Source organism: Gracilinanus agilis, chromosome 1, assembly GCF_016433145.1.
Source record: "Gracilinanus agilis isolate LMUSP501 chromosome 1, AgileGrace, whole genome shotgun sequence".
Lineage (NCBI taxonomy): Eukaryota > Metazoa > Chordata > Mammalia > Didelphimorphia > Didelphidae > Gracilinanus > Gracilinanus agilis.
Genome location: NC_058130.1, coordinates 223,331,160 through 223,355,917, shown reverse-complemented (window position 1 = coordinate 223,355,917; position 24,758 = coordinate 223,331,160).

Genomic DNA, 24,758 nt, shown 5'->3' with positions numbered 1-24,758 from the left:
CACTATGGATGCAAATACAATGAATGAAATAATCCCTATGCTTAAGAAGTTTACATTCTAATGGGGTCTAGAACAGGCCTGATTGTTACATTTTCAGTGTGAGCATTTACATCTCAGAAACCAGTAAATACTACAAATCAGGACTTGATTTATTATTCTGCTGATTTCCTAAGCTTAAGACAGTGATGAAGAAAATGTTAAGAATGCAAATAAGACTTTAAAAGTATGAATAAATACCTTTTCTTCAGGATAGGGGAGAGGAAGAAGCTGGTTGTTAAACATTTTTTGACAGTAAGGAATATATATGTATATATTTATATGCAGAATAAATATAAAGGGAATAAACTCAAGGAAATACAAAATAGTTAAATACAAGATAGTTTGAGAGGGAGGACACAAGTGATTGAGGGAATGAGGAAAGGTTTAAAATCTAGTAGAAGAGTGTGAGGGGAAGCTAGATGGTACACTGGATACATTCAGTCTATGGAGTCAGGAAGTCTTTCAGTATTCAAATCTGGCCTCAGACACCAATTAGTTGTGTGACCCTGGGTAAATCATTTAACCTTGTTTGCCTCCATTTCTTCATCTGTCAAATGAGCTGGAGAAGGAAATGTCAAATCACTCGAGTATTTTTTGAAAATCCTTACTTAACTTTTGTCTTAGAATCAATATTGTGTTCTAGTTTCTAGGCAGAAGAGCAGTAAGGGGTAGGCAATGGGGGTTAAGTGACCTGCCCAGGGTCACACAGCTAGGAGCCCAGGACCTCCCATCTCTATGTCTGGCTCTCAATTCATTGAGCCATCTAGGTGCTGTTCTTGTTCTACTCATGCCCCCTCCCCACCCCGACTGGAGTATTTTTGCCAATAAAACCATAAATGGGGCCATTTAGAGTCGGGCACAACAGAAAACGACTGAACTACAGTATATACCATTTAAAATGAATAATGGTATATACAAAATAATTAAATACAAGCTATTTTGAGACGGAAGACACAAGTGATTGAAGGGATGAGGAAAGGCTCTAAGTCCAGCAGATGAGTATGACACCAGTAGAGTGGAGACAAGGTTTTGGCTCAGTCAGAGGCTGATTATGTATTTCTCATTAGATCAGGAAATAATCCCAGGGTGGGGATGGTCTTGAGCCTAGAGATAATTGTACCTGAGCAAGAGAATAAGAGATGAAGTCAATATTTGACAGTGGAAACAGCCTCCTTGTAGAATTTTTAACATTCCTTTAAATATATTGCTTTCTTAATATTAGTTCATCCTTATTGTTTTTAATAAAAAGTTCAGCTTTATAGAAAAAAGTATAATTAAATGGATAAAAGTACTGATCTATGGTTTAGTGGAATGGATGCTGGCTTTGGAGTTAGTGGTTTCAGGTTCAAGTCCTAGCTTTATCACTTACATGTATATGACCTTGGGGCAAATCATTCCCTGGGTCTCAGTTTTCTCATCTGCCAAACAAGGGGGTTTTCCTCTAAGATTCCTTTCAGCTCTAAATCTAAGCTCCTATGATCCTATATGTCCTCTGGTAATCTGGGAAGCTTAGTTAATTTGGCCCATGAAGCATTGTGGTTGTGTCTACTGAAATTGCAGACCAAATTTCTAGAAGGAAATAATTAGCCGGAAGTATAAAATTACTTAAAACCATGAATGTATAAGAAGAGAATCCATTCTAGCAGCTAGTTTCTAGGGTCTGAGGCTATTTCCTGCCCCCCAAATCCCACAAAGAAAATACATACTCTTGGGGATCCAATCCTAACTGAAAGTCACCACATAGATGTCCATTTCATCCAAAGAATGGTGCTACACAGAATGGACAGGAACAGCCCTATATATACGTAGATTAGATATCTATTCTACAATGTTGTTTGGGATTTTTGAAATGTCTGTTCCCAGAATCTCCTTCTCTAGTTTAATATATTCTGCCACTAAATTCCTAGGATCATAGATTTAGAGCTGGAATGAACCATTAAGGTCATTGGGTCTAGTCTTCTTATTTTATGTATGAGGAAACTGAGAATAAGAATTGGTAAAAGACTTGGTGAGGATTGTGCATATGGTGTGTGTTTGATGCCAAACTTAGTACTTTAAGACTTAATTGTGTTGCTTCTTGTTGTCTTTTTCAGACATGTCTGACTTTCCATGACCCCATTTGAAGTTTTTTTGGCAAAACTCCTGGAGGAGTTTGCTATTCCCTTCTCTAGCTCATTTTATAGATGAGGAAACTGAGGCAAAATTAAGCGACTTGCTTAGGGTGGCACAGTTATTAAGTGTCTGAGGCCAGATTTGAACTCAGGAAGATAAGTCTTCCTGAGACTGGACCTGGTATTCCATCCACTGCACCCCTAGCTGCCTTTTTTGAAAACATTACTCTAAGTCAAAGCATTGTTGAAGAAAGATCCGGTTAAGGGACCTGGGACAAGTGTGAGAAATGTAACAGTAACACCTTAATCTATTAATCTATTAATTCCATCTTCATGGGATACAGGACAGATGATTTTTGATGCAGAGAAAACTGAAAAAAAGTTTATCACACAGAAGTGTCTATTGGGTAGGGCAAGCCCATTGAGGGTACCCTTTTGGGAGCCCTTATGTATCCAGAGTGTAGCAAAAAGGTCCTGGGTACCTAGGGAGGCTGAAGATTCCAAAAGAAAGTTGGGATAAGTTGAAGACAAATTTTATTTTTCATTAGTTGACCCCCATAGGTCCCTTCTAACTAATTCTTTAGATGGACCTAGGGTTTCAGGGGGAGGCAGCTAGGTGGTTCAGTGGTTAGAGTACTGGACCTGGAGTCAGGAAGACCTGAATTAAAATCCAACCCCAAACATTCACTAGCTCTCTGACTCTGGGCAAGTGACTTATGTAATATCATTTTCTGAAAAGAAAATGGAGAGCAAGTTTGGAACCTTACCTAGATGCCATGAGCCAAGGGGCAAAAGACAGTTGCTGCCAACGCTATAAAAAGGAATGAGCTGGGGGCAGCTGGGTAGCTCAGTGGATTGAGAGCCAGGCCTAGAGACAGGAGGTTCTAGGTTCAAATCTGGCCTCAGACACTTCCCAGCTGTGTGACCCTGGGCAAGTCACTTGACCCCCATTGCCTACCCTTACCAATCTTCCACCTATAAGTCAATACACAGAAGTTAAGGATTTAAAATAAAAAAAAAAAAGAAAAAAAAGGCATGAGCTGAGGCAAACAGCCTCTCAGTTGTGAGAAGGGGACCTCGGGTGGCTGGGTGGGTAGGCCAAACAACCTGCTCAAGTTACTTGTATCCTGTTGCTAATCCTGTTTCATTGATCACCACATCACCAACTACTAAATAGAGCCATGAGATATATACCAACTATCTAATTATCAGGAAGAACATCATCAAACTCACACTACCTGGTCAGGGCCAAAGTGCCGGCCTGACCAGGGCCAAAGAGGGAGAGGAACCTCTCCAGCCAAGTGCCACAACCTGATTATCAACTGATCGTCCAACTTTATCATCTATAGTCTAGCATAGATTCTCAACACCTCATTCCTCAACAGTGATCCTTTCCCTGAGTTTATTATAATTAAACTCTTAAAATCTATTTAGGTGAAGGCTGTTATTATTCTATAGATCAGTCTAATAGTCTTGCATCCAAAGGGGAAAGGGAATAATTTAGCTAAGTCGCAGTCAACAGTGTTATCCATTCATCATCAACAACATTTATCCAATCAACCCTAACATTTATCTATCAACTTAACCCCAAGATAAGTAGCCAGAAAAGCTGTGTGATTCAGTTCACAGCTTCTCACATAGTCACTTAGTCTTAGGCACTGTAGGTGGGAGCTGAGCTACAAATATTTGGGGATCTTGTGTTCACTACCTCAACCTTGGTGTTCACTTAGGCCTCCCATCCTTACTCAGCTTATGTCCTTATACCACCTGAGGACCTTGGGTCATCTCTCTAGCAGGCCAATCCAGAAGCACCATACCGCCCATAACACTTACCCTCTGTTTGCCTAAATCCACTGGAGAAGGAAATGGCAAACCACTTCAGTATCTTTGCTGAAAAAACCCCATGACAGTCCAGTCCATGGGGTCATGAAAAGTCAGACACAACTGAATGACTAAACAACAAAGGGCTCAGTGACCTTCCTGCCATTAGCCAGTCCATCGAAAAGCATTTATTAAGTGCTTACTATGTGCTAGGAACTCTGCTAAGTACTGGAAATACAAAGAAAAAAAAGGGAGTAAAATATGGTGTACTCATCTAAGATATTCACTGCTGCCATGGAGGATGTTTTTCTGCAAGGTCCAGCTGAGAGAGGGTTTCCCTACATAGAGATGGTGAAGTCTAATGCATATTCCTCTTTGTAGATCATATTGTGCTGGTTGCATCAAGCCTCAGACCTTTATAGGACCTTTTGAATGAGATTCATGATTATTTAAAAGGGATCAGCTTAATAATCCAAACAGGAAAGCTAATCAGATCAAAATGCTTGCTGTTCAGATGATGACTTGCAGTTCAGTGTAGAGTTCCTTGGATTAGTCTATCAGTATATGGCAAACCCCACTTTTTGCAAGAAACTATTCTGATCTCCCTTAATGCTGGTGCCTTCCCTCTGATATGCTGTCCAATTTATTACACACACACACACACACACACACACACACAATATCTTGTTTGTCATTTAATTATGGTATTTTCTTCTTTTTAAATGTTTTATTTTTTGTCTCACTATTAATTCTAAGACAGAAGAGCACCAAGGATTACATAATCAGGGCTAAATGACTTGCTCAGGGTCACTCATTTGAACCCAAGTTCTCCTGACCAGGTCTGGTGCTCTAGCCACTGTTCTCCTTAGCTGTTCTGATGGTATTTTCTTAGCAAAGTTACTGGAGTGGTTAGTCATTTACTTCTCTAGTGTGTTCCCATTTTACAGATGAGAAACTGAGGCAAATAGGGGTTAAGTGACTTGTCCAAGGTCACATAACTGGTAAGTACCTGAGGCCGGATTTGAACTCAAATCTTTCTGATTTCAGGTCCAGTGGTCTATTCACTGTACCATCTAGCTGCCCGATAGTACACAGCACATAGTAGATACTAAACAAATGCTTGTTGATGTGATGACTTGGATAGTGAGCTGGATTCAGAATGGAATGGGAAGAAGAGAGCAGGTTGGATTATATTTAGGAACTGTTTCAATGCTTTCAGTGATCCCAAGCTGCTTCCCAGCATAGAAATTAATATTTTTGTGCAAATGTTTTGCCATTGATGCTATATGGTTGTGAATTCTAGAACACCACAATCTCTGAAGTATTTAAGGTGCCAGGCCTATGGGAGGATATTGTTGGTGGAAATGGAAATTGGTCTAATCCTTCTGGGAAATCATTTAAAATTATACCTGCAAAGTCAGTAAATTGGCCATACTTTTGACCCACTGATACCATGACTACATCTATGCCCCAAAGGAATGAAAGATGGAGGAAAAGGAACCATATATACAAAAATATTCATAGCATACTTTTTTGAGGTAGCAAGGAATTGGAAAAAGTGGATGTCCATCAATTAGTTAATAGCTGAACAAATTAAGATATATACATGTGTGAAATATTATTCCATTAGAAATGGCAAATATGACAAATCCATCATATCCTGAGATTTGTTAAAGTGAAGTAAGCAGAACCAGCATGATAGTACATATAACTCACATACCAATATAAAGGAAACAATTTTAAAAGACTTATGAACTTCAGTACAATGGCCAGTCATAAGTTCAGAAGATTGATGAGAAAGTATGTTTCCATACTTTTGTCAGAGAGATGATGGATTGACCTTGGGTAAGGCATTTGAAATAAGTCTAAGCTGCCAATTACTTAGTTATAAAATGAGGAGGTGGGCTAAATAGCTTCCAAGACTCTTTGTATTTCTATAAAGCTATGATACTTGCTCCCTAGTTAGTTAGTCAATCAATAAGCACTTATTAGGCACCTACTTTGTACCATAGATTGTGCTAAAGTGGGGATACACAAAACAACTCTGAGGTACCACACCTAGCAGAACGGCCAGTAAAGGGCAGTAAAAGAAAATAATAAATGTTAGTGGGGTTGTGGCAAAATTGGGACACTAATGCATTGCTGGTGGAGTTGTGAATTGATCCAATCATTCTGGAAGGCAATTTGGAATTATGCCCAAAGAGTTTTAAAAGAATGCCTGCCCTTTGATCCAGCCATATCACTGCTGGGTTTGTATCTTAAAGAGATAATAAGGAAAAATACATGTACAAAAACATTCATAGTCTCTCTCTTTGTAGTGGCAAAAAATTGGAAAATGAGGGAGTGTCCATTGATTGGGGAATGACTGAACAAATTGTGGTAGCTGATGGTGATGGAATACTATTGTGCTGAAAGGAATAATGAGCTGGAGGAATTCCATGTGAACTGAAAAGACTTCCAGGAAGTGATGCATAGTGAAAGGAGCGGAACCAGGAGAACATTACACAGAGACTGATACTTTGTGGCACAATTGAATGTAACTAACTCTTCTTCTAGCAGCAATGCGATGATTCAGGACAATTCAGAGGAACTTATGAGAAAGAATGCTGTCCACAGCTAGAGAAAGAACTGTGGGAGCAAAAATGCAGAAGAAAAATATAGGATTGATTGATCACATGGTTCAATGGATATATGATTGGGGATGTTGACTTTAAATGACCACTCCTTTGCAAATATTAATAATATGGAAATAGCTTTTGAACAATGATACATGTATAAGCCAGTAAATTGCTTGTCAGCTCAGGGATGGGAGAGGAAAGAGGGGTGGAAAGAACATGAATCATGTAACCAAGGAAAAATATTCTAAATTAATTAATTAAAAAAGATAAAAAAAATAAAAAAAGTAGGGATACAAAGAGAAGCAAAAGAATCCCTGCCCTAGAGAAGCTCACAATCTAATGGAAAAGACAGCAAGTAAGCAAATATGTACTAAAAAAGCTATATATAGGATAAATAGAAAATAATTAATAGAGGGAATGTACTAGTATTAAAAGGAATTGAGAAAGACTTCTGTAGAAGGTGGGATTTCATTTGAAATTGAAGGAAGCTGAGGACTCCAGGAGATGGAGGTAAGGAGTAAAAGCTTCCAGGCATAGGGCACAACCAGAAAATAGAAGAGTAATTGGTGGGGGAAGCACAAATATATAACCTTTGGCCTGAAGTCCATTGGTATGGGACTTCCTCCTTATCAGTGGAGATGAAGGCCCTTTCTTATGCCAGGGGTAGACCAGAGATGGTGAAAAATTAAGAGCTTCAGTTCTTAGCCAGTTCCCCATGGGACATCCTTAAAGCAGGCATTACCCTTTTGATATTAAATGAGAGTCTTGCTCTAAGAGAGTAGTGTTGAGTAGGCTTCCAGTTTCAAGAGAGAAGATGAAGAGGTAAACTCCATTTCAGGTTGTTGAAAGCAAAGACTTACTACTAATTTACTACTTTAGAGACTTTGGGGGATTTCCCCTTAGGTGAAATCCAGGACCCTCTCTTGGTTGATCTAAGTTACCTCTCCCTCCGTGGAAGAGTTCCTTCACTCTTTATTGTCTTGTTTACATTCTCCTATGCATTGTTGTTGTTCAATTGTTCAGTTGTGCCTGACTCTTCATGAACCTGTGGACCATACTGTCCTTGGGATTTTCTTGTCAAAGATGTTGGAGTGGTTTGTCATTTCTTTCTCCAGTGGATTAAGGCAAACAGGTTAAGTGTCTTGTCGAGGGTCACACAGCTAGTATCTGAAGCCGGATTTGAACTCTGGTCTTCCTGACTCCAGGTCCAGTGATTTATCCACTAAGCTGCCTAGCTGCCTCCTAGGTATACTTCTTATTTCTCTTTTGCTATGATTTGGATAAATGTGATTCTTTGCCCTGCTCCATATGTATTCATATGTTATTAGGAGGGGAAAGGATCAAGCCTTGCATATAGAGCTAGAAGTCCTCCCTCCCCCCCCCCAAATAACAGTGATCAAAAGTTGGATGGAATCAAATCACATCCCCCAGAAGAACCATATTAAAAGGAGCCAAAAAGATAAAGTTTTTAAGTCCAATATCTTCTTCCTTTGAGAAGGGCAGAGTGGTGGCCTCTGGTCCCAACTTCCTGTGTCCCCTCCTGGCAGGATTGAAAGTCTTTCTTGAAGAAGTTTAGGGGGAGAACAGACTAGAGATATCCATATGTATCCACATTGAAAGGAGGTGTGTGGGGAGCTAGATTATGAAGGACTTTAAATACTAAACAGGATTTTGCATTTGAGCCTGGTGTCAATAGGAAGCCAATGGAGTTTGTTGAGTAGTGGGGCATGATATGATCAGATTTTCACTCTAGGTAAATCATGTTGGTGGCTGACTGGAGGATGAAATAGTAGGGAGAGACTTGAGGCAATCAGACCCATCCACAGGCTATTAGTTCAGGCATGAAGGATCTGCATCAGTGGTGGTGTCATCAGAGGAGAAAAGGGAGTGTTAAAAGGGTGAAATCAGCAAGTCTTGGCAACAGCTTTATATTTCTTGGTTTCATAAAATTTCCCAAATATCTCCCTCACTCCCTCCTCTCCCCACCCCAAAGCAGATATCATTTGACTAAATATATTTGACTAATATAAATACATATGTATTATATATTATACAATACATAATATATAGGTATGCATGTATACATATGTCTTGCTTGTTTCTGTTTATCAGTTCTTTCTCTGAAGGTGAAAATAAAAAAAGTTGTTCTTCAAATAATATCTCTGTTGTTATATATAATGTTCTCTTGGTTCAGCTTGTTTCACTCTTCATAATTTCATATAGGTCTTTTCTTTCATGTTTTTAAAAAATTGGAGGGCACCTGGGTAGCTCAGTGGATTGAGAGCCAGGCCTAGAGTGTGTGACTCTGGGAAAGTCACTTAACTCCCATTGTCTAGCCCTTAGCACTCTTCTGCCTTGGAACAAATTCACAGTATTAATTCTAAGGTGGAAGGTAAGGATTTAAAAAATTGACTTGCCCATCATTTCTCATAGTGCAATAGTATTCCATCATAACCATATGATATAACTTGTTTAGCTATTCCCTGATTGATAGGCATCTTTTCAATTTCCAGTTCTTTGCCATCACAAAGAGCTGCCATAAATATTTTGGAACATATAGGTTCTTTACCTTTTCCCTTGATTACTTTAGGAAATAAACCTAATAGTGGATATTGCTGGGTCAAAAGATATGCACAGTTTTATAATACCTCGAGCATAATTTCATATTGCTTTCCAAAATGGTTGAATCAGTTTACATTCTACCAACAATGTATTAGTGTCCTTATTTTTCCACATCCTCTCCAACATTTGTCATTTTGCCCTTTAGCCAATCTGATAGTTGTCAGATGATATCTCATAGTTGACTAGCATTTCTCTAATCAATAATGATTTTCAGAATTTTTTCCCATGGCTATATGAGAGATAGTTAAAAAGTCCAGGATGACACCCATGTTGTGAACATGAGAGACTAGGAGGAGGGCACTTCCCTTGATCATAATGCCTTTAATGTACTCTATCCTCATCTTTGCTTCTCAAAATCCTTGTCTTCTTCCAAGGCTCAGCTCAGGTGCCTCCCCTTTTGTGAAGCCTTACTTGACATTTTTGAGTCTTCTTTCCTGAATCAGGTCAGGTCTTAGAACCCTACAGAGGAACAGAGTTGTTTTTTTTAATATACATTCTTATTAATTTTTTTGTTTTATATTACCTATATACTGAGCCCCCTAACTGTAAGCATCCAGGCTCTGCCCTGGACCTCTTTTCTTTTCTATCTACATTCATTCTTCATAATCCAGGTGTTTGTTTGATTACCTGTGCAGATGACACAGATCTATATATCCAGGCTTAGACTCCTGAACTCATGTCCACATCGCCAAATGCTTACTGGGTATTTTGAACTGGATATACTGTAAAAATTCCAGACTCAATATGTCCAAACTGAATTCATTACTTCTCCCCCAAACTTACCCTTCTTCCAAACTTCCCTATTACTATTTTTAAAAAAACCCTTACCTTCTGCCTTAGAATCAATAATGTGTATGTGTTCCAAGGCAGAAGAGTGGAAAGGTTGTGATTTGTGGCAATGGTTGTGATTTGACCAGGACCATACAGCTAGGCAGTGTCGGAGGACAGATTTGAACCCAGGACCTCCCAGAGTCTCTAGGTGTGGCTCCCAATCCACTATCCACCTAGCTGCCCCCTAAACTTCCCTATTACTTTTGAGGTCACCACTTCCCAGTTTTCCTAGCTTCACATCTTTGGTATTATCTTTATTTCTTCATTCTCTCTCACCTTATATAACCAATTAATTGTCTTTGCACCCTCCCAGTAACCTACCATAGTGTATGGTACATATTGGGCTTTTAATTCATGCTCATGGATTGGTTGGTCCTCCGAGTTCTTAGTCTTTTTGCTTCTCAAATTACCTTTTTTTATCTACCCATATAAATATTGTATCCTCCCTTCCTCAGTAATATATACTCTCCCCGAAGGCATAGACTATTTTGATTTTGTCTTTGTAATTCTAGTGCCTAGAAAAATGTCTTCCTTGACCATAGTAGACATTTAATAAATGTTTGTTGAATGAAATGAAAAGAATTCTTTTCTGTTGTAGAAATGAAAAATATTCTTAGTTTAAGTACTGTTGATTTGAAATTATACATTTATATATGTGTTAAGAATCAAGCTAGATAGACATGGATAGTGTAGCCATGAGAATTGTGATGAAAGAGAAAACCTAGATCACCTGGGGAAAGAAGAGATAGAAAAAGTGGGATGAAGAGAAGGGAATAAGTATTTATATAGTGCTCACTTTGTGCCAGGCATTGTGCTATATGTTTACAAATATTATATTTCATCCTCATAACAACCCTGAAAATAGGGGCTATTTGTTTGTTGTTTTTGCTCAGTTGTTTCAAAAACGTCTTGACTGTTTGTGACCACACTTGGGGTTTTCTTGGCAAAGATACTACTGAAGTGGTTTGACATTTCCTTTTCTGGTTCATTTTGCAGATGAGAAAACTGAGCCAAAAAGTGTTAAGTGACTTACCCAGGATCACAAAATGAGTAAATTTCTGAGACCAGAGTCGAACTCATGAAGATGATTCTTCTTTACTTCAGGCTGGGCAACATATCCACTGCACCACCTACCTGCCCTGTAGATATGATTATTATCCCCATTTTACAGTTGAGGAAACTGAATCAAATAGAGATCAAGTGGCTTTCCTAGGGTTAAAGTGTCTGAGGCCAGATGTGGAATCTTCTCACCATGAAGAATGACTCAGTTTTCCATATTCTCCACTTTCTCAACTCACATTTAGTTGCCTTTCCCTTTGCAAGGCAGAAGAGTAGTAAGGAGTAGGAAATGGGAGTTAAGTGACTTGCCCAGGGTCACAGAGCTAGGGAATATCTGAGGTTAGATTCGAACCCCAAACCTCTCATCTCTAGGCTTGACTTTCAATCCACTGAGCCACTTTACTCTTCCTGGAGCTCTTTTAAAAAAGAATTTTAGGAAGGGAAGGGTAGAGACCAAGGGTAAGGGTTGTATGTGAGTTTGACCTAAATGGGAGGATCTAGAAGATGATGAAAAGAATCCAGGAGGTTTTGGTAATGAAATTTATGGTCTAGACTAGAGCAATCAGATCAGGACTTAGAAACTTAGAGAGATAAGAGGATTTTTAAGATACATTTTTATTGATATTTTTTGTTTTTACATTACTTACGTTTCCACTTTATTCTTCTGTCAGACAATAAACATTTATTAAGTGTTTACTATGTTGCAGACACTGTGGTAAGAGCTAGAGATGCCGGATATTCCTTGCATTTGAGGTGCTCTCAATCAAATAGGGGAGAAAACATGCAAATCGCAGAGTATAAAGAAGCTATGTATAGGATAAACTGAAAAGATTCTTCTCTTCACTCACTCAGAAGGCTATTCTTTACAATAAAAACTGGAAATGAGAAAAAAATGTCAGTTCAGAAAAACTGAGCAGTATGCATATTTATATATGCACACATTTCTATTTCTTTCTCTATGCATTTATCTGTCTATCTGTCTCCCTGCCTGTCATCTATCTATTTATCTATCTATCCATCTATCTGCCTGTCTGTCTGTCCATTTATCCATCTGTCCGCCTGTCTTTCTATCCATCTGCCCGTCTATCCATCTGTCCATCTGTCTGTCCATCTCTCTCTCTCTCTCTCTGCCTGCCTTCCTGTCTGTCTGTCTGTCTGTCTGTCTGTCTGTCTGTCTGTCTATCAATCTATATGTCTATCTACCTACCTACCTACCTACCTACCTACCTACCTACCTATCTATGCAGTATCCCACACCTATATTTTCCCACTCCTTCAAAGCAGAGCAGGAAATGTTTTCTCCTATTTCTTCTTTGTGGCCAAGCTTGGACATTGTAATTTCGCAGCATTCAGTTTTGATTGTTTTGATGCTATTACTGTTCCTTCCATTTAAATTGTTGTGATTATTGTGTATATTATTTTTCTGGCTTACTTGACTTTGCATCAGGCACATATGCTTTCCCATCTGTCTCTAAAGTCATCATACTCATTGTTTCTTATAGCACAGTCATTTTCCATTATATTTTTGTACCATGATTTGTTTAGCTATTCCTTAATCATTGGGAGTTTATTTTGTTTCTTATTCTTTGGCAGTATAAAAAAGTGCTGCTATAAATAGGTTTTTACAGGGCTTTTTTTTGTCATTGACATTTTCCCAGTATATGCCTAGCACTGGAATCTCTAGAGCAAAAAATTACATAGTAATTTTAATCATTTTCTTAGCAGAATTCCAAATGGCTTTCTAGAATGGTTGGACAACTCCACCAATAATGTATCAGTGTGCCTGTCTTGTGGAGAGACAGTTTTCCCTTGAAATTGGGGTTATACCTTTGCCATATCAAGTTCTCATGACTGTTAAAAGCACCTCACATTTGTCTCTAGATAGACTCAGGCATCCCCAAAGATAGGGTCCAAAAGGAATACCTTAATTGGCATCTTGGTAAAAAAAGAACAAAAGGTAAGAGTAGAAAAGAGGCAACTAGATGACTCAGTTGATTGAGAACTGGGCTTGAGTTCAGAAAGACTTGAGTTCAGATCTTGCCTCAGACACTTACTAGTTGTGGGACCCTGGACAAATCACTTAATTTCTGCTTGCTTAGTAGCTTCTTAGGTGGCTTGGTGGATGGAGAGCTGGGCCTGAAGCCAGGAAGACCTAAGTTCAAATTTGGCTCAGATACTTACTTGCTCTGTGACCCGGGGCAAGTCAATTCACCTCTGTTTGCCTTAATCTCCTGAAGAAAGAAACGGCAAATTGCTCTAGTATCTTTGCCAAGGTAACCTCAAGGACAGTATTGATGTGCTATGATCCAAGGGTCATGAAAAGTTTAGAATAACAACAACAAAAAGAATAGAAAAAGTAAAATCTGTGTATATTAAACTATGACTCAGTTGCATTCCTATAATTTTCATACATGAATAGTGTGTAATTAGAATTACTATTATTATTATTTAGTAACATAAATTTTGTACTCAAAATAGCTGATGTCTTTGGATTTGCTACTGACCCATCATGAAGACCCTGGGCTAGTACTTCATGTTGGATTAGAAGGCTAGACTGTGATTCTAATATTACAATTTATATTCCTTGTGTTGTATCAGAAAGCAAATGATGGGAGCCCTTTCTTTGGGAGGAGTCTCGAGGTAGTTTTATCTTAATCTTCTGGCAGTGGTGAAGTCTTTGTCGCTGCTCCACCTGGCTAAGTATACATGGAGAGTTGGCAGAAGGAGACCAAAGCAGCTGTTGGGTATTATGCTAATTATGGAGAAGCATGGAGGTGCAGATTAGGGAGACTTGCAGAGCTGATATTCAGACTTAGAAATAGCAGTTAGTGCACCCGGATCGGTGGTGAGCAGAGTACTCTCACCTGTTCTGTGGTTGAGGCAGGAAAGATAACAGAATATGAGGCATCTAGGTTTCAGAAGGGGGATGAAGTACCTTTAGTATAAAGATGCCAACATAATGGAAGTGCGGGAAGTAACCCAGGCTGGTGCCTTTAGTAGCCTCTAAATTTTCCATCCTATGACAAAGTTTTGTTCACTCCACCTTAGTTGTGGCTTCTGTCCATTTATTTTTCAGATAATACCATGCATTCATTTCCTGCTTGTCTCATTGATTCATAAGAGCAAAAGAGGGAATTGAAATTGCACTGGGTACTCCAGAGAATAGGAGTGAAGGAGTTTTTATTTGGAGCCAGATTTTTTTTTTTCTGAGTGCCTTCTTTACAAAATATGGTCTTGAACTTGTGTGTAAATGGTGACTAACATCCTGCAGCGTTGGATAAAATGGCCTTTTTTGGAAACAAAGAAAGGAGTATGAGCGAAGGGTCTATTTGACCTTAGTGAGCTCAGAAAGACGTGCTACTCTGTCTCCATTGCATCGGAAGGCCATGCACCGGCTGAGCGGATCACATTAATTTTGAAACGGCCAGCTCTCTGATTGTTATGAATGAGGTGAAAGTCAAAATTGAGAAAAGTGGCTGCCTGTGTGTCTCCAGTGTCAGCACATCTCTCTCTGCTCAGCTTTTGGCCTGGCTATCCACAAGCTGGGATGCATAAATATGAAGGGTGGTAATTAAGATACAATGGAAATGGGGCAGGTATGAGTGTTTTCCTAGACTGTGACACTGTGAACATGGAATTCAGGGCACATAAGTGCAAGTTTTTGCAGTGTTTTTGCTAGAAATCTCCATCCTGCTGATCTCAGAGGTCAAAAGCCTAGCTACATAAGTGTAGCTATTATGATGATTGCAGGATTTAGAAATCATCTACTCCAACTCTCTCATTTTACAGATGAGGGAATTAAAGACCCCCAAAGTTAAGTGTTTTATCCAAGATCACATTGGTAGTAAAGATTTGGGATGACATATATTTTACTCTCTCTGTGATTACTCTCAGCATCTGGAATGACCTATCTCTTCCACTCTTCTCGAGCCTATCCATCTCTTAAGGCCTATCTCTGATCCCACTGCTGTTATCAACCACCCAGGCTGAATGTCTAATGTCATAAGAAGGCTCAGATGGGAGTTGCTCACTCTTCACTTGTGGCTCACCCTCTGGCTTGTCCCATCTCTATACCAGCTGTTCAGGCCTCCAAGGATGACTCTGCCTCGAGGCTGACTTGATGATAGGTGATTTCATGCCTGGAACTGCTATACAATGAGAAGACCTCGCCATACTGCTCACTCTCCACTTCTGGCTCATCCTCCAGCCTGCTTCTCCTGTCTTTCTGACTCCTTCTTGGATTAGAATATAAACTCCTTAGGAGTAAGGGTGGTCTTCTGTTTTTTGTTTTGTTTTGTTTTGTATTCCTAGTGTTTAACATAGTACCTTCTAAATGGCTGCTTGGTTGGTTTTTGTCTCTTGGGCTTAAAGAGGACACCACTATGTTGGGGTCAATGTACAGTGTGTCAGACTGACTGTGCAGACCATTGCAAGCTCCTACCACAGGTCGAGCAAAATAGCCTATATGAACATTTGGGACAGAGATATCTAAATTTGTGGATCTCATGTTTCTTTTGAGCTACTGTAATTTTTCTTAGAGCAGAACACTTTTTCGATGTGGGCATGTCATGCAGAACAGTCTTCTGCCAGTGTCTCCCATGTCTCACAATTGATACTAAAGTTTTATTTTTTATTTTATTTTATTTTTTAATTTTAAACCCTTAACTTCTGTGTATTGACTTATAGGTGGAAGATTGGTAAGGGTAGGCAATGGGGGTCAAGTGACTTGCCCAGGGTCACACAGCTGGGAAGTGTCTGAGGCTGGATTTGAACCTAGGAACTCCTGTCTCTAGGCCTGGCTCTCAATCCACTGAGCTACCCAGCTGCCCCCGATACTAAAGTTTTACAGAGAGACCTTGAGAATATTCTTGTATCGTTTCTTCTGACCTGGGTGTGAGCTCTTGCCTCGTATGAATTTTACCTTGTACCTAATGAGAAATTAAAGTGGGTAGTTGGCAAAGTGGATAGAGTGCTGGACCAGGAGTCAAGAAAACGAATCTTCTTGAGTTAAAATCTGGCCTTAGATACCTACTAGCTCTGTGACCCTGGACAAGTCACTTAACCTTGTTTGCCTCAGTTCCTCACCTCTCAGAGAGAAGGCAATGGCAAACAATTCCAGTTTTGTTGCCAAGAAAATCCCAACTCTCCTTTGAGTGGTGGTGGAATCTCTTCTATTTCCAAAGAGACTGGCACAGTAATCATGGCCAATGCCAGTGTCTATACAGGGGGTCAAGGGATCCTCTTGTGGCATTGGTAAGTCCAAAGATACATCCTATTTGGATTTCTGTCTTGCTGCCCTGGGACACTGACACCAAGTTCAACCACTATCAGGTTTATCTTGTTACTCTTTCCTACTTAATTTTTGTGATCATTTTAGGTCTCTCTTCCCTGGAGGGATAGCTCCCCTGAACCTCAACCTCATCATATTACATTGTTATTTGTGAGTTTGTGTGGATTGACACTAAAGAATCACAGGGCTGGAGGGGATTTGGGAGATCAATTGCATTCTTCTCCTATTTTCTGGTTGAGGGAACAGAAGGTAGAACTATTAAATGACTTCCTCAAGGTCGCCTGTGCAATAAATGGATAACATTCAAATCCAGGTGCACTGGCTCCAAATTCTGTATTCTTTTTACTCAACCACATCATGGACCCCATGCCTGAATCCTTTTGGCAGTAGCTTTGGAATAGAGAGGGAAATATAGGAGGCTAGAGCATGAAATTAAATGAGTAGCTTCCATGAAAGCCTTCCTGAGAATGTGGGGACCTAGGCAAATTATAGTGTGCTTCCCTTTCCAATGCCATTTTTATCTAGTTGTGTGGAATAGTGGAATAAACATTCCATTTGGAGCCAGAAGACCTGAGTTTGAGTGCTGACTTGGCCACTCATTTGCTTTGTAAACTTGGGAAAATTGATTAAACCCTATGAGCTTTAGTTTATTTGCCTGTAAAACTAATCAATCAATAAATTAACATTTCTTAAGTACCTGCTACATGCTAGTCATTGTGACGTTTGTCTTTCCACCAGACTTCAATGGCTTGAGAAGAAAGAGGGAGGCTGACAATTTTGTGCTACTCTGCTTCACTTAAACCCAATTCATGCACAAGTCAAGACATCACATCAGGATGTCATGGATCCTCTTTGAAATTAAGGACAAACAACTAAGTGTTGGAAACTTTGCCGAGCACTGGGATATTACTTGTGTTATCTAACTCAAGGGATATTGTGAGAAAATCCTTTGTAAATTGTAAAGCATTATTTTTTATTTTTATTATTTTTAAAATTTTATTTTTTTAGAAAAATTTTCCATGGTTACATGATTCTTGTTGTTACTGTCCCCTTCACCCCTTTCACCTCCCCCATAGCCAACGTGCATTTCTACTGGTTTTAACATGTGTGATCAATCAAGACTTATTTACATATTATTGATAGTTGCATTTGTGTGGTCATTTAGTGTCACATCCCCAACCATGTCTGCATCAACCCATGTGTTCAAGCAGTTGTTTTTCTTCTGTATTTCCACTCCTGCAGTTCTTCCTCTGAATACGGGTAGCATTCTTTTCCATAAATCCCTCAGAATTGTCCTGCGTCATTGCATTGCTGCTAGTACAAAAATCCATTACATTCGATTTTACCACAGTGTATCAGTCTCTGGTACAATGTTCTCCTGGTTCTGCTCCTTTCACTCAGCATTGAATCCTGGAGGTCATTCCAGTTCACATGGAATTCCTCCAGTTGATTATTCCTTTGAGCACAATAGTATTCTATCACCAGCATAAACCACAATTTGTTCAGCCATTCCCCAAATGAAGGGCATACCCTCATTTTCCAGTTTTTTGCCACCACAATAAGTGTGGCTATAAATATTTTTGTACAAGTCTGTTTACCTATGATCTCTTTGGGGTACAAACCCAGCAATGCTATGGCTGGGTCGAAGGGCAGATAGTCTTTTAAAGTCCTTTGAGCATAGTTCCAAATTGCCATCCAGAATGGTTGGATCAGTTGACAACTCCACCAGCAATGCGTTAGTGTCCCAGTTTTGCCACATCCCCTCCAACATTCATTACTCTCTCCTTCTTTCATTTTAGCCAATTTGCTAGTTGTGAGGTGGTATCTCAGAGTTGTTTTGATTTGCATTTCTCTAATTATTCGAGATTTAGAACACTTTCTCATGTGCTTATTGATACTTTTGATTTCTTTATCTGAAAATTGCCTATTCATGTCCCTTGCCCATTTATCAATTGGGGAATGGCTTGATTTTTTATACAATTGATTTAGCTCCTTGTATATTTGAGTAATTAGACCTCTTTCAGAATTTTTTGTTATAAAGATTTTTTCCAGTTTGTTGTTTCCCTTCTGATTTTGGTTGCATTGTTATGTAAAGCATTATTTAAACAAGAATTATTATTATAATCGAATGTAGCCTTGAAGGTAAAAAGGATTGTGTGTGTGTATGTGTGTGAGGGTGGGGTAAGAGTGGGAAGGAAGCATCACAAAAGGGCAACATGGGCCCAAGTGGGGTATTTGGGGAGAGGCAATGCCACTAATTTTACTTTGGTCATGATGGAAATAGGAAATTTATTATGTGTGTGTGTGTGTGTGTGTGTGTGTGTGTGTTTGTGTGGTGAGCTGATGCAGTCTCCCATGTAAAAGAGACTGGGGACATTACTTTTGGAAAGATAGGATAATATGTAATGGAAATCTCTTGTTTCCCGATGTCCTCTAGCTGTTTCCAGTCTACATGACAAGGAGACAGACTATTGACTAACTACCTATCTTGGACTGGTGCATTCAAAAGGCCAGCTAGAACCTTGATCTTAGTCTGGCTTTTTCTTGCCTTGATGATCCAGTAAGAGATGGTATAAAGGGAGAAGCCTTAGGCCCTTCCTACTGGAGGCCAGGCCAACATGTAGTCTTTGAAATTGGCCCTCTCTTCTTAGCCTCTGTGTGATGGTTCTTTCTTGTTTTAGATGAAGGAAATTGGAGATGGCCATATATAACCTTGTGAGCTTTGAAAGGTCAGCAGAGAGAGTCACTAGAGAAATCTGGGAGCTGGGATTTGCCCAAAACCAGATGTGAGTATGGAAGTTTGGAGTAACTTGCCCAGCCCAGTCCAGTAATAACTATGCTTCATTTGGAAGTGAACTTGGTGGGGCCAAATGCTATGCAGAAGCTGTGTTAAGTCTGAGTTCACTCTCCCCAGGGATCTAAGGAATAAGAGAAGTAAAAACATCATGCATCTCCCAGCACCTGGGGTATTAAGGGAATGGGAATAGTTTTTATTTTTTACTATGCTTTAAAAATAAATCACTTTGTAAAAGCTAATTGATGTTAATCAGCTAAATGGAACTGGGATTCTAAACCTTGGTGATTAATTGTGGGAGTAACACTCTAGGATCAAGATGATAGTGTTAGAGAAAGACAGCCCCTGATCCCTCAGGAATACTTTAGAATTCTGAAGGGATAATACAGTCAGTCTTTTTCTAGGTAGTTGAGTTAGGAGTAGTGATACTACTTTGTGGGGTACACTTGGTGATTTAGAACTGTTGTTCAGGAGAGAGACTAAGGCCAGATATATAGACCTGGAAATAATTCGTAGAACGATGATTAGAATCTGATTAGATCAATAAGAAAGGCATACATAGACAGAAAGGAGAAGAGGGCTCAGGAGAGCAGAATTGGGGGCAGAATTTACATTTAGTAAATGATCTAGACAAAGGAAGGAACTTTCAGAAGGAAAACCAAAAAAGAGTTGTGTTCTGAAAACCTAGAGAGGAGATTCTAGGAGAAGGTTATCATCAGTGTCAAATGTTACAAGATTTAGAAGGATGAAATTTGAGAAAAGGTCATTTGATTTGACATTTAAGATACCGTGGATAACTTTGAAGAGAGCAGTTTCCGTGGAATGATGATGTTAATGCCAGATTTCAGACGATTTAGTAGAGATAGAGAGGAGAGGTTCTAAGTATAGTCAACCTTTACCTGAAAGGGGAAGAGAGATATAAGATGATAGGTAGTGAGGAAAGTAAGATCAATAGAGGACTTTTTAGGAATGGACATTTTTGTAGCTAGTAGAGAAGCAAGTAGATAGAAAATGAACTGATGTGCCTGGCCTCAATAGCACGATGTTGCAACCAGCTCATCTGGTTGTTTTATTCATGTTGTTTTTGAGTTGTTTTCAGTTCTGTATGATTCTTCATGACCTCATTTGGGGTTTTCTTGCCAAAGATGCTGGAATGGCTTGCCATTTCCTTCTCCAGATCATTTGGCAGATGAGGAAACTGAGGTAAACAGGGATAAATGACTTGCTCAGGGTCACCTTGCTAGTAAATGTCTGAGACCAGATTTGAACACAGGAAGATGAGTCTTGCTGACTCCAGACCCTGCATTCTGTCCACTGCTTCGCCTAGCTGCCCATACTGTTCATATACCTGGTCTTATTTTTGCCTGGAAGCTGTATTCACTCTTTATTGAGAAGGGTTTTACTGAGTCACTTGATTCAGAGACATTATTAGCACAACTCATCCCTACAAAAAGAGAAAATAGCCATTGTTGTGGCCATAACAAGTGCTCACAAAAGCAGACCTACAAGGTGACTCTTCTAGAAACCCCAAAATAGTTCAACACAAAATAAACTCTGCTTTTCCCCTCTCAAGAAAGACTGATGTCAGCTGACCGGTACTGAAAAAGGAAAGCATAACCCAAAGGCAAAGTGGAAATCAAAGTTGGACGGTTTTAGCCTAAGTATCCCGGGGTCGGAAGAGATCCGGGAGTGGTGGTTGATTGATGACATCGAACAGGTTGTTAATTACACGGAATGGGCCCATGTGATGCTTTTAAGCCTCCACAGCTGGACAACAGAGGGGGAGAGACAGGCAGGAGCACAGTGATTTCCATTCCTTGACTCAGAGCTTAGTGGTGAGGTTTTAGATCCACTTCCTTTGCCATTCTTAGCTCATCTCAAACTCTGCTGATGAAATCATGCACGGTGAAGGGCCTGGGGGAGCTGATCTAATTGTGGCTAAACCAAAACCGTTGAGTGATTTTTTTCATTGTTGTTTTTATAATCATAGCTGGGGTCCACTGGCTGGGCTACAGAATTTGTCCAAATCAGGTTCCTTAGGGAACTTGTTAATATAGGATCTGACTGCTGTTGTACCTCAGTGGTTCTCAAACTTTTTCAATCATATTATCCTCTGAGCGCCTCCTCATGACATTCTTTCACCTTGTTCTCTCATGTTATTTCTTTTTTAAAAAGAAAAATTTCTATTTGTTATGTTACATATTATATTGTTATAAATAAAATATGAATCAAAAAAGAAGAAAAATTTCCATTTTTCAATTATCATTTATTTATATTTTTCCTTCCCTTATCCCACTGGAAAGCAAACAAAACCCTTATAAAAAAGAAGTGTAATTAAGTAAAACAAATTTCCTCAGTGGCCATGACCAAAAGTTCCATATTACTTCACTAATTAAAAATAATTTAATTTAAATAATTTATATTATTTTATTATATATGTAATATCATATGTATAATATAATATGGAAATAATATTATGTTAAAATGAATAATTTAATTAAGTAATAATAATAAAAAATTCCTGCCTGTTAAGAGTAGCTAGGTGGTTCAGTGGATTAAGTACCAGGCCTAGAGATGGGAGGTCGTGGATTCAAATTTGACCTCAGACACTTTTTAGCTAACCCTGGGCAAATCACTTAACCCCAATTGCCTAGCTCTTATCACTATTCTGATTTGGAAGCAATACTTAGTATTGATTCTAATCTAGAAAGTAAAGGTTTAAAAAACCAACCAACCAAAACAAAACAAAACAAAACAAAACACCTCTTCTGATTGTCCTACTTGTCTTGGGCCAGGCTTGACTCATCTTTGTGAAGAGTGTTTCTCAGGCTTGGGATTCTACCAAAATGAGACCTTCATGGATCATCTCACATTGAACAAAAAGTTTACTTAACAGTAGCATGGAAAAGATATTCAGCATGAGTATAACACCAATTCAGAGGGATGCAGCCAGCCTCGTTTTCCTCCATTTTTCACTGTGGCATGTCTGGTCAGAAGTGTTGAATCTTGAAGTGACATAGAATCAATTGAGCTCGTGGACTCTGTGCGCTTTTATGTGACTAGGAAGTGACTAGGAAACTGGCTAGCTGCTCCATCCTTAGATCCCCAGACCAGTTAAATTTTAAGGACAGATTCATTGTCTTTTTTAGGGAAAAACTAGCCTATTTGACCTAAGTAGGCATTGCTGCTACAATTAACCTCGAACTGGTTGAGAGCAGCATTATTCTTGTCTTTGCTGTGACATTGTAGCTCTTCAAGGCTGAGAAGGAATGGAGCAGTGGTTCCCAAAGTGGGTGCTACCGCCCCCTGGTGGGTGCTGCAGCGATCCAGGGAAGCGGTGATGGCCACAGGTGCATTTATCTTTCCCATTAATTGCTATTAAAATTAAAAAAATTAATTTCCAGGAGGCTAAGTAATATTTTTTTATGGAAAGGGGGTGGTAGGCCAAAAAAGTTTGGGAACCACTGGAATAGAGGGAGAAGTCCCAAAAGTAGAGAAAAATTGTCTACTTGTCTATATTTGTTACCAATACTATTGAGTGGTCATGATGAGGTAATATGTCAATCAAGTGCTCAGTCCTTACCTCTCATATGCAATACTCAACACCAGATGGCGTGCTGGTGTAACTGCCAAGTCCCTTGTGCCTTTCTCCCTGACTCACAATTGGTGGTTACTCAACTATTGGGTCCATGCCTTTGTGGTTGGTGCCACTGCTTTCTCATTAGTTCAGGAGCCCCATTTCAGCTGAATTCCTATTCTACTTTAAGAAAAACTCTTCATTTATTACTTCATTGGGTTCTCCCTAAAATTATTTTGTCACTTAGAAAATTTTAAACAAATTTTATTGATATATTTTCCCATCACTTTCATATCTGAATATATTCCCACTCCCTATCCTAATCAAGTTATACCTATAGCAAAGAATAAAAATGAAAGAAATGAAAAGGCAATTCAGTAAAACTCACCAGCACATTACTACAATGCTTTTTTTTTTTTTTTTTTTGGAGGGGAGTCTGCATTTATGGTTCCTTAGGGGCATGGAATTCCCATTAAGGAAATTCCCTCCATCTATGAAGATAAGGTTTCAGAATTGCAAGGTAAAGTCTTAGAGTGTTATTTGGGGTCTTGAGGGGTTAAGTAACTTGTCAAAAGTCACAGTTATAATAAGAGACTGAATGGGAAGAGAGTATCTTTCAGGGACGGAGGCCAGTTTGTACAAAAGTAACCAGAGGTAGAATATGGAATATATTGTATATAATAATTGTATATGTAATATACAATTGTATATAATAATAGCAAGAAGTTTAGTTTGATTCACAATTATTGTGTAGGTGCATCTTAATGGATTCCTTTGTCAGTTTGGTGAAGAATGTGGACTCTTTATCAGAATAATACTCTTAAAGGAATAAAAATAATACTCAGAATTATAAAGCAAACCAATAATGTTGAAATATAGATATTAACTGGTTAAAAAACCCCAAGTTTATAAATCCCAGTTTAAGAACTTCTGATTGTAGGGGCTAATGTATAAAAAGCTTGGAAAGGTAGGTCAGAGCCAAGTTGTGGAGAAGTTTAAATGCTAAACAGCGGAGTCTGCTTTTGATCCTAGAAACAATAAAGGTCAATGAAGATTACTGACCAGTAGAGTGACATGTCCACATCTGTGCTTTAGGAAGATCACTTTAGCATCTCTGTGGAGGATGGATTGGAAAGGGGAGAGATATAAGGTAGAGAGACCAATTAGAGATCTATGGCAATCCTCTAGAGCAAAGCTAATGAGGGCCTAGACTTAGGAGTTGGAATAATGTCAAGAGAAAGGGATAGATGAAAAAAGATTTTGTAGAAGTAGAATTGACAAGACTTGGTAGCTGACCGAATATATGAGGTGAAGGAGAATGAGCAATGAAGTATACTTCTGAAGCTTCAAACCTGGGGGACTAGAAAATAGTGGTAGTTGACAGAAATAAGGATGTTTGGAGGGGGAATAGATTTTGGGGAAAACATAATGAATTCTGTTTTTGAGCATACTGAGATTCCAAAGGGAAATCTATTGTGAAATAGCCAAGAGAAAATTGATAATGTGGAACAAGAGCTCAAAAGAGAGACCTGGGCTTTATATCTGTATTTCTATGTCTATGGCAATCTATAGAGATATGGATAAATTCCCCTAATCTACTAATATAGTAATATTGCCAGCAAAGAAAATAAGTTAGCTTGTCATGATCTATTTTTGATGAAGTCATGATGGATCTTTGTAATTATTATTATTTATGCTTCTAGGTGTTCCCTAACCACCCCTTTAATGATATATTCTAAAATAATTTCTATAGGGTCACATAGCTATTAAGTATCTGAGGAGGATTTGAACTGAAATATTACTGACTCCAGGTCCAGTTTTCTGAAAACCTCCTCACATAATTGTCTTCTTTCTAGTAGGATTTAGTCTATCTATCCTACCTACTTTGAGAACTGCCTGTTCATTTCCTTTAACCATTTATCCATTGGTGAATGGCCTGTTTTCTAATACTTTCAACTCATTTCTCTATATGTTTGAGAAATGAGGCCTTTAGAAG